At 35.7% G+C, this 15,657-nt stretch overlaps 1 long non-coding RNA gene across 1 annotated transcript in view; it reads left to right on the top strand.

Moving 5' to 3' along the window:
* The window catches only part of LOC149550623 (uncharacterized), a 72,872-nt gene extending 57,539 nt beyond the window's left edge, over nt 1-15,333 (top strand). Inside the window, exon 3 of the long non-coding RNA XR_016354537.1 lies at nt 15,117-15,333. This is a non-coding gene — a long non-coding RNA (uncharacterized LOC149550623). The remainder of the gene's footprint in view (nt 1-15,116) is intronic.
* The last annotated feature ends 324 nt before the right edge of the window (nt 15,334-15,657 follow it).

The following is a 15,657-nucleotide window of genomic DNA, read 5'->3' as shown; positions in this document are numbered from 1 at the left end:
GATATTTTATTATCTTTGAAAGGAAGCATTAAATGGCTATTAAAAGATGTGTGTCATGTTCCAAAACTAAATAGAAATCTGATTTCTGTAAGTCAGCTATATGCACAAAGTTTTCTCACTTCTCTAACCGATTCATGGAAAGTCACAAAAGGATCCATGTTAGTTGCAAAAAGAGACAAGATTGGGAGCTTGTATATTGTAGAAAATATCAGTGAAGTGGGGGCTGCCATGTTATTTGAAGATGGCAATTCAGAATTTTGGCATCAAAGGCTTGGTCACATGAGCAAAAAGGGTCTTGTTGTTATGCATAAAAGGGAGCAATTACTAGGGCTGAAATCAGTTGACTTACAATTTTGTGAACATTGTCTCTATGGAAAACATAAGCGGGTCAACTTCTTGAGGACTGGACATGAAAAGAAAGGTACTCCTTTGGCTCTTGTTTATTCTGATGTGTTTGGACCCACCGAGGAAAGTTCTATTGGAGGAGAAAACTTCTTCGTCACCTTCCTTGATGATTGCACAAGAAAGGTATGAATTTACATATTGCATAAGAAATTTGATGTTTTCAACAAGTTTAAAATCTTGAAGGCTTTAGTTGAGAATCTATCTAGCCACAAAATAAAGTGCTTGCAAATAGACAATGGCGCAGAGTTTTGTTCATTCGAGTTTGATTCATTTTGTGTGGATAATGGCATCTGTAGAATTAAGATTGTTCCATTCACCCCACAAGAAAATGGAGCAGTGGAGAGGATGAATAGAACAATCCTTGAGAAATCTCACTATATGTTTTCTAATGTTGGCTTAGGCAAGGAGTTTTGGGCAGAGGCATGCAATATAACAGTATATTTAATCAACCAAAGTCCCTCTTCTTGGTTGGACTTTGGCATGCCTAAGGAAGAGTGGCTGGGAAAGAAAATCTCATATTCAGACATTTGGGTATTTGAATGCGAAGCTTATGTACATGTTCCGAAGGAGAAAAGACAAAAACTTGATCCAAAATCACAAAAAGGCATTTTTGTGGGCTATGGTGAAGATCAATTCGGTTTTAGAATATGGGATCCAATTGGGAAGAAAATCATTAGAAATAGAGATGTCGTCTTCAATGAAAAGGCATTTCCAACATTACACAAAGAAGCAAAAATGGTATGTGAATATGCCCCTTTCTCCATTTTTGATAATGCTGATAGAAATCAGAATATTGTTTCTCCAAATGACAGTGTTAGCCCTTGCCCATCTATCATCTTCTTCTACTAGTATGTGGGATCAAGATCAGGAACATGGTGAACAAAATTCAGATTATCACAGTCAGAGTGATAACAACTCTTTCTCAAATCCAAATCAGAATAGAGAACATAACTCTCTGCTTGAGTACAGTGAAAATGGCAACAATTATACTAAACAAGGCACTCCCCCTGCCTATACACTTGGTCACAGGAATTCTTGTGATAAGAACCTACCACTCATAGGTGAGGTGGACTCCATATAGAAGTCTCACCCGTGGCCGACTCTACACCACACTATACTTGGTCAAAGACTCTCTCACATCATTCCTATCTCCAATGCAGCTGGCCATGCAGGAGATAATATTGAAGAACGTGTTGGCAGAGAACATGCCCCACCTGACGGCTTGCTCACTCACGGCTCTCCAGCTCCCCATCATGTTTTGTAGGATGCCAAAACAACTCAAAAACTGTCGCATGAGGAGGTCTCTGGTACTAAAGCAAGCCGCGCAAGCGATAGGCAATTGATTTACCATCAGCATGAGCCAAACCTCCCAATCGTTGTAAGAACACGACATAATCACTCCAATCTGCAATTCATTCCCAAACTTGGTCTCGCAGTCGTAGAGAATCTCACCCATGTTCGAGTCCAGCAGGATTTCTCAATTGCGGATAGGGACATTCAAAAGAATGTTGATTCCCATGGCGTCAAAATAGCTATGCTAGCATAGGCCACCCTTCCCTCTTCATTCCATGGGTCTCTTATAAATCCATGACAAAACCATGGCACTGGTTTAGTAACAAATCCCGATAATCAAACTCACATGAGGACTATTCTTGGCAGAGGCAAGGGTGACTGTTGCGGTTCTAATTGCTCACATCGTGGTCCCTCTGATCAAGATCTTTATAATACTCAGTTGTAGGTTCCCCATCATCATACAGTTCATACTTTTACTCAATCATAGGTTCCCCATTATCAAGATCTTGATAATGCTGATAGAAATCAGAATATTGTTTCTCCAAATGACAGTGTTAGCCCCTGCCCCTCTATCCTCTTCTTCTACTAGTATGTGGGATCAAGATCATGAACATGGTGAACAAAATTTAGATTATCACAGTCAAAGTGATAACAACTCTTTCTCAAATCCAAATCAGAACAGAGAACATAACTCTCTGCTTGAGTACAGAGAAAATGGCAACAATTATACTAAACAAGGCACTCCCCCTACCTATACACTTGGTCATAGGAATTCTTGTGATAAGAACCTACCACTCATAGGTGAGGTGGACTCCATATAGGAGTCTCACCCGTGGCCGACTCTACACCACACTATACTTGGTCAAAGACTCTCTCACATCATTCTGATCTCCACTGTAGCTGGCCATGTAGGAGATAACATTGAAGAATGTGTTGGTAGAGAACATGCCCCACCTGACGGCTTGGTCACTCACGGCTCTCCAGCTCCCCATCATGTTTTGCAAGATGCCAGAACAACTCAAAAACTATTGCATGAGGAGGTCTCTGGTCATAAAGCAAGCCACGCAAGCAATAGTCAATCGATTTACCATCAGCATGAGCCGAACCTCCCAATCACTATAAGAACACAACATAATGACTCCAATCTGCAATTCATTCCCAAACTGCCTATCAGTCGCAGAGAATCTCACCCATGTTTGAGTCCAGCAAGATTTCTCAACCGCAGACAGGGACATTCAAAAGAATGTTGATTCCCATGGCATCAAAATAGTTATGCTACCATAGGCCACCCTTCCCTTTTCATTCCATGGGTCTCTTATAAATCCATGACAAAACCATGGCACTGTTCTAGTAACAAATCTCGATAATCAAACTCACATGAGGACTGTTCTTGGCAAAGGCAAGGGTGAGTGTTGCAGTTCTAATTGCTCACATCGTGGTCCCTCTGATCAAGATCTTTATAATACTCAGTCGTAGGTTCCCCATCATCATACAATTCATACTACTATCAGATCTACAAGAGAATTGGATAATTCTCATTATGGCACTGGTCTAGTAACAAATCCCGATAATCAAACTCACATGAGGACTGTTCTTGGCAGAGGCAAGGGTGAATGTTGTGGTTCCAATTGCTCACATCGCGGTCCCTCTGATCAAGATCTTTATAATACTCAGTTGCAGGTTCCCCATCATCATACAATTCATACTACTAACAAATCTACAAGAGAATTGGATAATTCGCATTATGGGTTAAGTCCACCCATGAGTCAGCATGAAGTTAGGGCTCAATTTCCAAGTGAGCAAAGTCACTCTCACACCAGCAATTCAAATATGGGGACTGTGCATTCAAATTTTAAGAAGAGTCATTACACATCTTCTAAAGGTAGTGATTATGAGTCAATAGGAAAAATTTCTCATCACATTGACAAGGAACATGCTGATGACAGTATACAAAATGGGCATAATTTTTAGGGGCTGAGAAAATCAACAAGACAGAGAAGGCTTCCTACCTAATTCTCTGATTATGAACTCTTATACTCCGAAGAAGCAAAATTAAAACTTTTTCTTTTAGACCAAGTTGAATCAACAAGCTTCAAAGAAGCTTGCAAAGCATCGGATTCTCATAAATGGGAGGTAGCAATGCAGGAAGAGATGGATTCTTTGTTGCAAAACAAAACTTGGGATTTGGTTCCTTTGCCACCGAATCAGAAAGCACTCAAAAATTGATGGATTTATTGGTTGAAAGATGAAGGCAAAAGTCAAAAGTGGTATAAAGCTAGGTTGGTTGTTAAAGGTTTCGATCAGCAAAAGGGCACAGACTTTAATGAAATCTTCTCTCATGTGGTCAAGATGACTGGGATTTGGGTTATTGTTGGTTTAGTTGTTGCTCATGATCTTGAACTTGAGCAGCTGGATGTCAAAACAACATTTCTCCATGGTGATTTGAATGAAGAAATCTACATGATGCAGCTGAAGGGATTTATCAAATGTGGTAAAGAAAACTTATATTGTAGATTGAGGAAGAGCTTGTATGGTCTCAAGCAAGCTCCGAGACAGTGGTACCTCAAGCTCGATCGATTCATGACTGAACATAATTTCATTCGATGTGAATCTGATCCATGTGTCTACTACAAGAAGTTACCTGATGGTTCATTTATTCTTTTATTGCTCTATGTTGATGACATGTTTGTCACCGGTTCATCTATGAAGCTGATTTTAAAACTGAAAGAAAAGATGTCAGAAAGGTTTGCCATGAAAGACTTAGGGGCAGCAAAATGGATACTTGGCGTGGACATTATTCATTATAGACACAAGAGGGAAATAAAGCTTTCTCAAGAACACTATGTTCTCAAGGTACTAGAAAGATTTGGCATGGTGGATGCCAAACCGGTCAGCACTCCACTTGCTGATCATTTCATATTTTCTTTAGCCATGTGTCCCAAGACACAAGAAGAACAAGACTACATGAAGAACATCTCATATTCTTCAGCAGTGGGTAGTCTTATGTATGCAATGGTTTGCACTCGTCTGGATATTGCCCAAGCAGTGGGGGTTGTCAGTAGGTTCATGAGCAATCCGAGTAAACAACATTGAGATGCAGTTAAGTGGATCTTAAGATATCTTAAGGGCACTCCTGATTTTGTATTTTGTTTTGGTGGCAAAGACACTTCACTCAAAGGTTATATGGATTCAGATATGGCTGAAAATTTAGACAATAGAAGATCTACTACTGGTTATGTTTTTACATTTGTTGGAGCGATGATCAGTAGGGCATCGAAGTTGCAACAAGTAGTCTCACTTTCTACTATTGAGACTGAATACATTGCTCTTACTGAAGGAGCAAAAGAGTTGATTTGGTTGCAATGTCTATTTGGTGATTTTGATTGTCCTCAGCAAGATCAACCTTGTGTTGTGATAGCAAAAGTGCCATTGACTTAGCCAAAAATGCAGTGTTTCATAGCAAAACTAAGCATATTGAGGTTCACTATCATTTCATTCGAAGTAAACTTGAAGAGGGAAAACTTCAAGTCTTGAAGATTAACACTAAGGAGAATCTAGTTGATGCATTAACTAAGGTTGTTCTACCAGAGAAGTTCGAGTTCTGTTGAGCTTCTCTTGGCATTGTAAAGAAATAACAGTAGGGGAATTCAGGGAGACTCATACATTACCATTGTTGGACTTCAAGTGGGGGTTTGTTGGGTGTATATGTGAAGCCCATCAGTCACTCTTTTATTTTGCACATTTTATTATTGTTTCCCTCCAATTGTTTGTCTCTTCATTTCCTTTGAGACTCTATAAATATATTTTGGAGGTTTATTATTATGTATTGTATTCGAAGAGCTGAAGCAACAGCTGTGATGTAAAGTTCAAATATTTACATTAATAGAGATCTTCTCTGCAGTGTGGATGTAGCCACAAATTGTGGTGAACCACGATAAAATCATGTGTTTGCGTTTTTTATTTGTTTTGTTTGTTCTATTCTTCTAATTTGCACTTTCAATGAACTTCACAGGATGGATGGGAGATGTAATTCTAAAAATTTAAAGTTGACGTGATAGATTACGGCTGGCCCCACACTAACCACCTAAGCACTTCAAGTGTGCCAGTTAATCCCAGCCGGTGATTCATCTAATTTCATTAAAAAAAATCATCTTTCCTTGAAGCATCATATTTAAACCTTCAAATTCAAAATTTAAACAACAATAAAGTGATGAACTTTAAAGCATAATGGGGTCCATCGTACATCGTCGCTCACTCCACATTTTGTATGTCCAACCTGAGGTATTTGGTCAAACATTTGGTTGTATTTTATAGGATTTGTCTGGATTGACTTCAGAAGGTGGCTGAATCGGCCTTCATTGTAGCCAACTGCATTTGTTTGATAATTATAGGGTGTCACAGTTATATCCAACGAAAACATATCCTAGAATCATCATAAGGCATTCGGTCCAAACAAAGAAGACATTGCATCCTTGTGTCCCATTTGGTGTAAATCCTCGAGTACTCATTTTATCTAATCCTTGAGATGACATCTCATTGAGGCATTTTGATGAACAATCTGATTTGATGGACCAATACAGTAACCCAAAATTCCATGTTCAGTGCATAAGGGCTGTTGAGATAGTATTGAGAAAGTTGGAGGAATTCGATGTTAAACCCGTCATTAATAGTATTTTTGAATTTTTGATAGACAATAGTTCATGATATTGTCTTTCATTCCACACATTTTGTATATATATAGTTAAACCACACACCACCGAAAGTACTCTCCATGATGCTTCGATGAGTTTCCCTATCTTACTCCACAACTTCATTAATAGTCACAGTGGAGAGAGTATGCTTAAATTGAAGGTCTACGTATGCTCTGCAATGCCTTTGCAATTTGTTCTACCACCGTCTACAGATCATCTGATCTTTAGTGGAGTACACGGTAATAGCTGTAGTAGGAAATGAAACTCGCATGAAATTACGAACATATTGTCAAATGGCATGCGCTGGATGGACTTTAATAGGATATCCATATTAGCATGAATTGTTGCATCCTACTATTCTGTCAAATGGGTATCGCTCAATTTATAATTTCACACTCTACATGCCCATTTACCAATGCAAAAACAACATAACCATACGATTCATTGTTTTTAACAAATACTGGCACCCTATTTTGAAGCTCCAATTTGTGGAATGTGGAATGTGGAATGTGAAAGTTCTATTGCTCCTCCTTGCTCGATGGAGTTCCTTCCTTCCAGCTTTCCACCACCGGAATGATCTTCTCAAAAGTTCTTTGCGTAAGATGATCAAGATATATGTCACCAGCTCCATTATAATCAATTCATGTTAGTGTAATAGTCAATCACTGCAGTATATCCTCGATATGACACAGGCATGAAGAGCTCTGTCAAACACTTCGGCTGACCTTTGTGATTCCACATTTTTGGACACCTATCTGCTGCAGCGTTTATAATTGTAGCATCAACCAATTACATTTGCCTGAAAGTTTCTAAAGCTCTTTAAGGTATTATCTATTATGGAGAGCCTTTTACATTCCACACTCAAGCCCTTACAACTAAAACCTCTGATATAACTCCCTGTCCATTTGTTCGAGCTTGTAAGAAATGAATAATGTTGAGCAAGGAACGAGAAACAATCCAAGTAAGTTAAGTGTGAAACAATGTTACCATGAGATAAGCAACTCCAAGAGCATACACCAAGATGGTTCAACAATGGAGACAAGGATTTTATAAGGGGAAAGCAAAGAAAACCCCTTGTGAGTTATTATGAATGAAGGCAAATGCCTAAAGAAGAGAGAGAGAGAGTGTTGGAGCAAAGGTAGCTCAATACAATAACATCAAGTGCTTAGAGTGGTGTGTAGTTGTGAAGAAAGAAGGAGGAGCATCTCTTATATAGAGATGAGAGAGGAGTTGCATTTGTAACTCCCATTTCTATGAATGCCACATTCATAATAGGTGTGTGCAAAGTGTCACAATCCTCTTAAGGAGGATAAACTAAATAAAGAAATAAACAAGAGTTGTCCTTACATGTGGAATAATGGACAAATAATGACATGTCCTCCACATGTGTACAAGTGGACAAATTACATGTAGGGACCCTTGGAATATCCCAATTAAAATATATCCAAGGAAAGATTAACCTTTCTAACACCCCCCCTTAAGCTTTACTTGGGGAGTGTACTTCAAGGGGTTGCAAACCCAAATTTTTACAATGGAACTGAAATCTCTCTTTAGAAAGTGGTTTGGTTAAGATATCAGCCACTTGATCTTCTCCTTTACAATAAAGAAGAATAATTTGATTGTCTTCAACTTGTTCTCGAATGAAGTGATGTTGAAGTGAAATATGTTTAGTGCGAGCATGATATACTGGATTCTTTGCCAAGGCAATAGCACTTTGATTGTCACAATGTATAGGTGTAGGTGATTGTTGAGGTAGACCAAAATCATCAAGAAGTCTTCGAATCCACAAAGCTTCTTTAGCTGCATTGGTACAACCTTTGTATTCAGCTTCCGTTGAGCATAGGGAAATAGAGTGTTCCTTTTTGCTTTTCCACGAAATTGGACCTGAACCAACAAAGAAAACATAACCACAAGTGGATTTCCCATCATTGGGATCTCCACCTAGATCGGAATCAGTATAGCCATGTAAAATGAATTCAGAGTTTGGATCATAAAATAAGCCTATATTAATAGTTCCTTTAATATACCTTAAGATGCGTTTAGCAACTTTAAAATGAGTTTGTTGAGGGTTAGACATAAAATGAGACACTAAACCAACACTATAAGCAATATCAGGTCTAGTAAGAGTTAAATAATTTAAACTTCCTACTAATTGTCTATACAAAGTTTCATCAACAAAAGGAGTATTCATATCATTTATTAATTTAGTTCCTAATTCACATGGAATTGAAACATGGTTAGAGTCATTCATCTTAAATTTTTCTAAAAGATCATAAGCATACTTGCTTTGAGAAACAAATATACCATTAGGAGTTTGAAAAATTTGCATACCTAAGAAGTAATGTAAGATACCTAAGTCGGTCATTTGAAATTTTTGTTTAAGTTGGAATTTAATATCAGAAATCAAAATGTCTAAACTAGAAGTGAGAATTAAATCATCTACATAAACAATAACAATGATAATATCATCGGTAGTATGTTTAATAAACAAATTAGGATAATTTTTGCTTCTAGTAAAACCTTGAGAAATGAAGAAAGAATTAATTTGAGAATACCATTCTCTAGGTGATTGTTTAAGACCATAAATAGATTTGTTCAATTTGCAAACTAGATTTTCACTACCTTTCTTAACAAATCCAGGAGGTTGAGCCATATAGATTTCTTCATGTAACTCACCATTTAAAAAAGCACTTTTAACATCCATTTGATGAATGGGCCAATTCAGTTTAGATGCTAAAGCAAGAACTAATTTGATAGTAGGCATTTTAGCAACAGGTGCAAAGGTTTCATTATAGTCTAAGCCTTCAATTTGGGAAAAGCCTCTAGCAACTAGTCTAGCTTTAAATTTACTAATTTCATTATTAGTATTCAATTTTGTTTTATATAACCATTTACATGAAACTAGATTTTTGCCAGGAGGTAATGTGACTAAGTCCCAAGTGTGATTAGCAAGTAACGAATCATATTCCTCTTGCATGGCTTTCTGCCAATGAGGTTGAGAGTTAGCTTGATCAAAAGACTTAGGATCGTTAGAATTCATAATAGTAGTCATCAAAGCATAATTACAATAATTAATCCTTCTATGTTTAATTCCACCAGATTTAGAAATATAATCATCAGCTTCATTGATGAGATTTTGAGCCCATTTAGGTTTACGTTTAGTTGTAATGGAATTATCACTAGAGGAAGAATCATGAGTAAGAACGGTATCATTAGTATCTATTTGAGTATCATGAGATGTAGGAGTAGAAATAACCTGTGGTACTTGATTAAAAGAAAGAGTAGGGTTAAGAGAGGGAGGTTGATCCTCCACTAGCACAATTTTAGTGCCACTGAATTCTTCATCCGTTGTAGTAGAGCAATCATGAACTCCAGTTTCTGCAATACAGACATCTCTAGCAACTTGAACTTTGTTAGTAGTGGAATCATAAACACGATAACCCTTAGTGTGTTCATCATAGCCAACAAACATATAAGGAGATGACTTAGCATCTAATTTATGCCTTTTCTGTTTAGGCGTATGGACATAAGCAGTAGAACCAAATATCCGTAAATGATGTAAATTTGGTTTCCTACCAGACCAAGCCTCTTCTGGAGTGATAGCTTTGAGAGCTTTGGTAGGAGTCCGATTAAGAATATAAGTTGCACAAAACATGGCTTCAGCCCAAAATTTATAATGCAAATTCTTAGCATGCAACATGCTTCGAGCCATTTCAACAATGGTCCGATGCTTTCGTTCCGCTACACCATTTTTTTGTGGTGTATAAGGAATAGTAAGCTCGTGCTTAATTCCACATGATTTCAAATAAGAATGAAAAGCATTATTCACATATTCTTTCCCATTATCAGTTCTAAGAATTTTAAGTTTATACCCAGATTGCCTTTCAACATATAACTGAAATTCAATAAATATATCAAGAACTTGATCCTTGCTATGCAAAAAATAGATCCAAGTTCGTCTAGAAAAATCATCAACAAAGGTAAGTGCATACCGAGAACCTTGGATGGAGGTATTCTCCATGGGACCCAAAAGATCACTATGGACAAGATGCAACTTATGAGTTGCTCGCCATGATTTTCCACTTGGAAAGGGCTCCCTATGCATCTTACCACTCATACAACCTGTGCAGGTAATCTTGGAAGGAATAATGTTAGGCAAGCCATCAACCATATTATGCTTTTGCATGAAAGTAATATAATCAGAATTTAAATGACCAAGTCTTTCATGCCATATATTGAAATCAATAGAAGTATGTAAAGAATATCATGAACTAGCAAATTCATGGAATTTAAACAAATTGTCATTATCCATTTTAGCATAAGCAATGACTTTAAGAGTTTGAGGATCTATAATATAACATGTATCTTTGTAGAATTCAACTTTATAGTTCTGACATAGCTGTGAAACAGAAATTAGATTAGTTTTCAAGTTAGGGACATATAGAACATTATGCAATTTACCATTAGGAATAGTAACATCACCTAGTCCTTCAACTTTACAAGTCTGATTATTAGCTAACTGAATAGGAATGTTAGCAATATCAGGTTGTAAGGAATCAAAAATTTCTTTATGAGAGGTGACATGTTGGGATGCACCACTATCAACAATCCACTCTAGAGGTTTACAAAGATTAAAGCTACAAGTAAAAGCTTGACGAGAATTAGAACTAGTTGAATTACCTTTTCTATGGTTTGAGGTTTGATGATTGGTACTATGATTCATAGGTTTTCTATCATTTTGTTTTTTAAAACAATTATTGACAAGGTGACCATCTTTGCCACAATAAGAACAATGAGGTTTGGAATTGGAATGGTTCCTCTGATTAGTATTACGAGTATTATTAGGGTGATGGGTATTATTATATTTGGGATGAAATTTATTGTTAGTGTTATTTGAATTAGATGGCTTGTAATTATGATTATTGGAACGAGAATTATTAGTTGAATTTCTAGAGACAAATGCATGTTCAGTTGATTTGAGAGTACCAAACTGGATTAGCTTAGCTTCTTCCTGTCTTAATAAAGTTTGGAAAATAACATAAGTTAACTGAGAAGATAAAGTAGGAATAGCAAGTTGTGCATGAATATTGGTTATAAACTGTTGAAACTGTCTTGGAAGACATTTTTTAAGAATAAGATGGATTAAACGAATATCCTCTAATTGAACACCTAAAGCCATAATTTGACTTTTAAGAGAATCAAATTTTAAGAGGAATTCATCCATACCTTTAAAATCTACATACCTGAGATCTTCGAGTTGATCTTGCAATTGTATTTTGCGATATTCATCGCCACTGTCATACTTGGTCTTCAAGATGGACCACGCATCATGAGCTTTAGAATAGTGAGCAATTAAGACATATAAATCTGGAATAATAGAAATACCAATTAACCCTAAAGCTTCTTCGTTTTTAGCTTTCCAGGTATCTTTCTCATCTTGAGTAGCCGCTGAACCGGGCTCAAGAGAAGGGTCAGTGGCTATTTCAAAGAGATGTTTAAAACGAAAAATAAATGAGATATGAGTTTTCCAAGAATGATAATTTGAATAATTAAGTTTGATTTCTGGAATTAATGTTGACATGATTGGAAAAATTCTTCGCTTCTTTTTGATTAAAAAAATGCCCTTAATTTTAGAATCAAATGATTTGGAGAAAAAAAAATTAAAATTTTTATGAATTGAACAAAATTGTTTTTTTTTGTTATTTTATATTTTATTATTTTATGTTATTATTATTATTATTATTTTTTAAGAATATTTGATTTTTTTTTTTTAAATTATTTTAATTATAACTAATAGTGATAGTGAAAATTAAAAAATAATTAAAGTTGAATTAAAATGAGAAAAGAAGGAGGGGGAAACGGTTTGTTTAAATCAAAAAAATGGAGGGAAGCGAGCGGTGGCTGCCGCGTGGCAAGAGAAGGGCCGTGGTCGGTGGTCGCCGCATGTGTGGAGCGGCGAGCCGCGGGCGGTGGTTGCCGCGTGGCGGGAGCGGCCAACGTCGGTGGTCGCCGCATGGTGGGAGCGGAGGAAGCGGTTGTGGGGGGTTTTAAAACCACAGAGTGCGCGGCAAGGGTTGCAGAGGTGGCGACGGCGGAAGTTGTAACCGGCGGCTGTTTGCGCGGCGGCGAGAATGTTGGCGCAGCGGCGTGAATGTTTGCACGGCGGCGCGATTTGTTTGCGCGGCGGCGTGATTTGCGCGGCCGAAAATGCTTCGGCGGGTCCGGGCCAAAATGTGGAACAGTGCCTTCGGCGATCGGCAGGTGGCTGAGGCACGGGGTGGCGCGCGGGTGGCGCGGCCGCCTTAAAAAAATAAAAGAAGTTTTTTTTATTATTTATTTTTTTATATATATAAAAACTTTGTACTATATGTTTTGTTTTTTTTTTTTTTTTAAATAGTAAAATATATTATTTTTCCTAAAAAAAAATTTTTGATAAATAAAGTAAGAGGAAAAATAAAGAGATAAAAAGCTTCACTATTGTAATATGTTTTGTTTTGGCGGCATGCCGTCCAAAACAAACCAAAAAAAAAATTACTAAGAAAACCCTTTGGCGGCAAGCCGTCCAAAGAGGGTTAGAGAAGAATAAGAAGCTTTATAAGAAAACCCTTTGGCGGCAAGCCGTCCAAAGAGGGTTAGTAAAAAAAATGAAGCTTTGCAAGAAAACCCTTTGGCGGCAAGCCTTCCAAAGAGGGTTAGTAAAAAAAACTTGCATGCACAAGATTAGTTAAAATGAGCTAAGATCACAACACAATCTTCTTCTCTCAATAACGTCTCCAAATAAGGTGTGCTCCAATGAATGGCAACCTTCACCACAAAACTTAAAACAAGGATTAGATAACCAAGCTCTGATACCATGTAAGAAATGAATAATGTTGAGCAAGGAACGAGAAACAATCCAAGTAAGTTAAGTGTGAAACAATGTTACCATGAGATAAGCAACTCCAAGAGCATACACCAAGATGGTTCAACAATGGAGACAAGGATTTTATAAGGGGAAAGCAAAGAAAACCCCTTGTGAGTTATTATGAATGAAGGCAAATGCCTAAAGAAGAGAGAGAGAGAGTGTTGGAGCAAAGGTAGCTCAATACAATAACATCAAGTGCTTAGAGTGGTGTGTAGTTGTGAAGAAAGAAGGAGGAGCATCTCTTATATAGAGATGAGAGAGGAGTTGCATTTGTAACTCCCATTTCTATGAATGCCACATTCATAATAGGTGTGTGCAAAGTGTCACAATCCTCTTAAGGAGGATAAACTAAATAAAGAAATAAACAAGAGTTGTCCTTACATGTGGAATAATGGAAAAATAATGACATGTCCTCCACATGTGTACAAGTGGACAAATTACATGTAGGGACCCTTGGAATATCCCAATTAAAATATATCCAAGGAAAGATTAACCTTTCTAACAGAGCTTTTCTTTAAAACCTTTGGATGGATTCCAGAAGCATTACAAACTATAATATCTGACAAAACCTCTTTCATCAATAGTTTTCTCATTGGCTTTAATGAACCATTCGATTTACACGTGCAACTGCATTTCTTTAAAGTTTTCATCAATGGGATTTAGGATTAGCGCATAACTTTGGGGCAGAATTCAAATATAACTCAAATTTGTTGAAAAGTAGAGGTTTGAGAAAAGAGTGAATATAAATTTGGGGAGAGAGAGTGAAAAGGGTGACCATTAACTTGAATTTCCCAAATCCAATTTTCTTACCTTTTCTTAAAAGTTATGGTTCCAAAGCAGAGTGAATATAGGTTTGGGGAGAGAGTGCCAAGTTGTGGTTTTAATTTTCTTTGTTCATTTGACTTAAAATTTGAAATTTCGACCTTGTAATTACCATGACAACATAGAATATATTTAATGATAAATATATTTATCAAGTAGTATTATAGAATTAATGTAATGTTATTATGAACAAAAACAAATTCCACTAAATTAATTTAATATACTATATAATAATGATCCTATCAAATGTCATATTTGTATTTAATAAGTCTATCATATGCTATATTTATTTTTCATAAGTATATCATAGTTTTACATATATATTCTTTTTGAAAAAATTGTTTCAAAGAATTTATAGTTTTAAAGAAATCGTATGAGCTTAAACTATGTTATAATACTAGCTTATATATATTTTACATATATATAAAATAAGTCGAGAGATATCCTCGAGGTGCCATCGCATATTTATTGAGTCTAAGAGGTGTGAGAAAATGATTCGAGACTCTTGATCTACTTCATTTTTATTTCCATTTCCTCTCTGTAATTTTCATGATTTTAATTATAATTATATTTAATCTATTTCTATTTTATTTTTCTGACATGTAAATGAACGTCAATTTTTTTTCAAAATGGAAAATGTTTACATTGAAGATTGCTGCCACTGTAGAAAGCCTCTCGGCTTAATTAATATTGCATGCTATTTTTAATTCATCATTTTTTATTATGTTTTAAATGTTATTTTTTAATATAATATAATATTTATTGATTAAATATATATTTTTTGAAGTGTTAATAATATTTCTTGTGTGTTTGATTATAGTTTAAAATATAACTATAAAAAATTGTCAATTATATGCTTGATATTTAATAGTTTTAGATTTAATATAATATTGTCAAAAGAGTTATATTTTAACTTGATCTATTTAATAATCATTATTATAGTTATAATCATTTTATTTAATAATTTTATTTGATTGACCTTTTTTAATCTTGTTTTACAGGATAGGATAGATATTGGAGAAAAAAAAAATGATGTAGAAGAAATTATAAAGAAATAGGCAAGTGATAACATACTAGTAATGAGAGATGTATGCTTAAATTTTGTCACTGTAATCATGACATTTGATCATTCATATCAAATTTATATGGTGAATGATATAAATTTTACAAAGAAGATTACTAAATAATTTTATATTTTTCGCTTTATGATCATTTATATGTTGAATGGTATAAATGGTGAATGATGGTTTAACTAGATCTTGTCTTTTAATGTTCACATGGAATGCAATTAGTGAACTTAATATTCTACAAATTATAACATGGGGACTTTGAAAATGTATTACAATATTTTTTGATGACCTAATATATTGAGTGTGTTAGTTCTTTTAGAAGTTTGATTTTTCCTTCATGAGATCTTTCTCTTGGTACATGGTATGTCATTTGATGGTATGTTTGTTCATTCTTTTACATTATGAATTTTGATTTTTTCCCATGAGAATTTTCTCTTGGTAAATCATATGTCATTTTGACGGTATGCTTGTC

The sequence above is a fragment of the Cupressus sempervirens genome, chromosome 7 (assembly GCF_028749045.1).
Source record: "Cupressus sempervirens isolate cs-2001-9-10 chromosome 7, ASM2874904v1, whole genome shotgun sequence".
Lineage (NCBI taxonomy): Eukaryota > Viridiplantae > Streptophyta > Pinopsida > Cupressales > Cupressaceae > Cupressus > Cupressus sempervirens.
The sequence above is the reverse complement of the archived record's forward strand: the minus strand, read 5'-3'. Positions and strand labels throughout refer to the sequence as shown.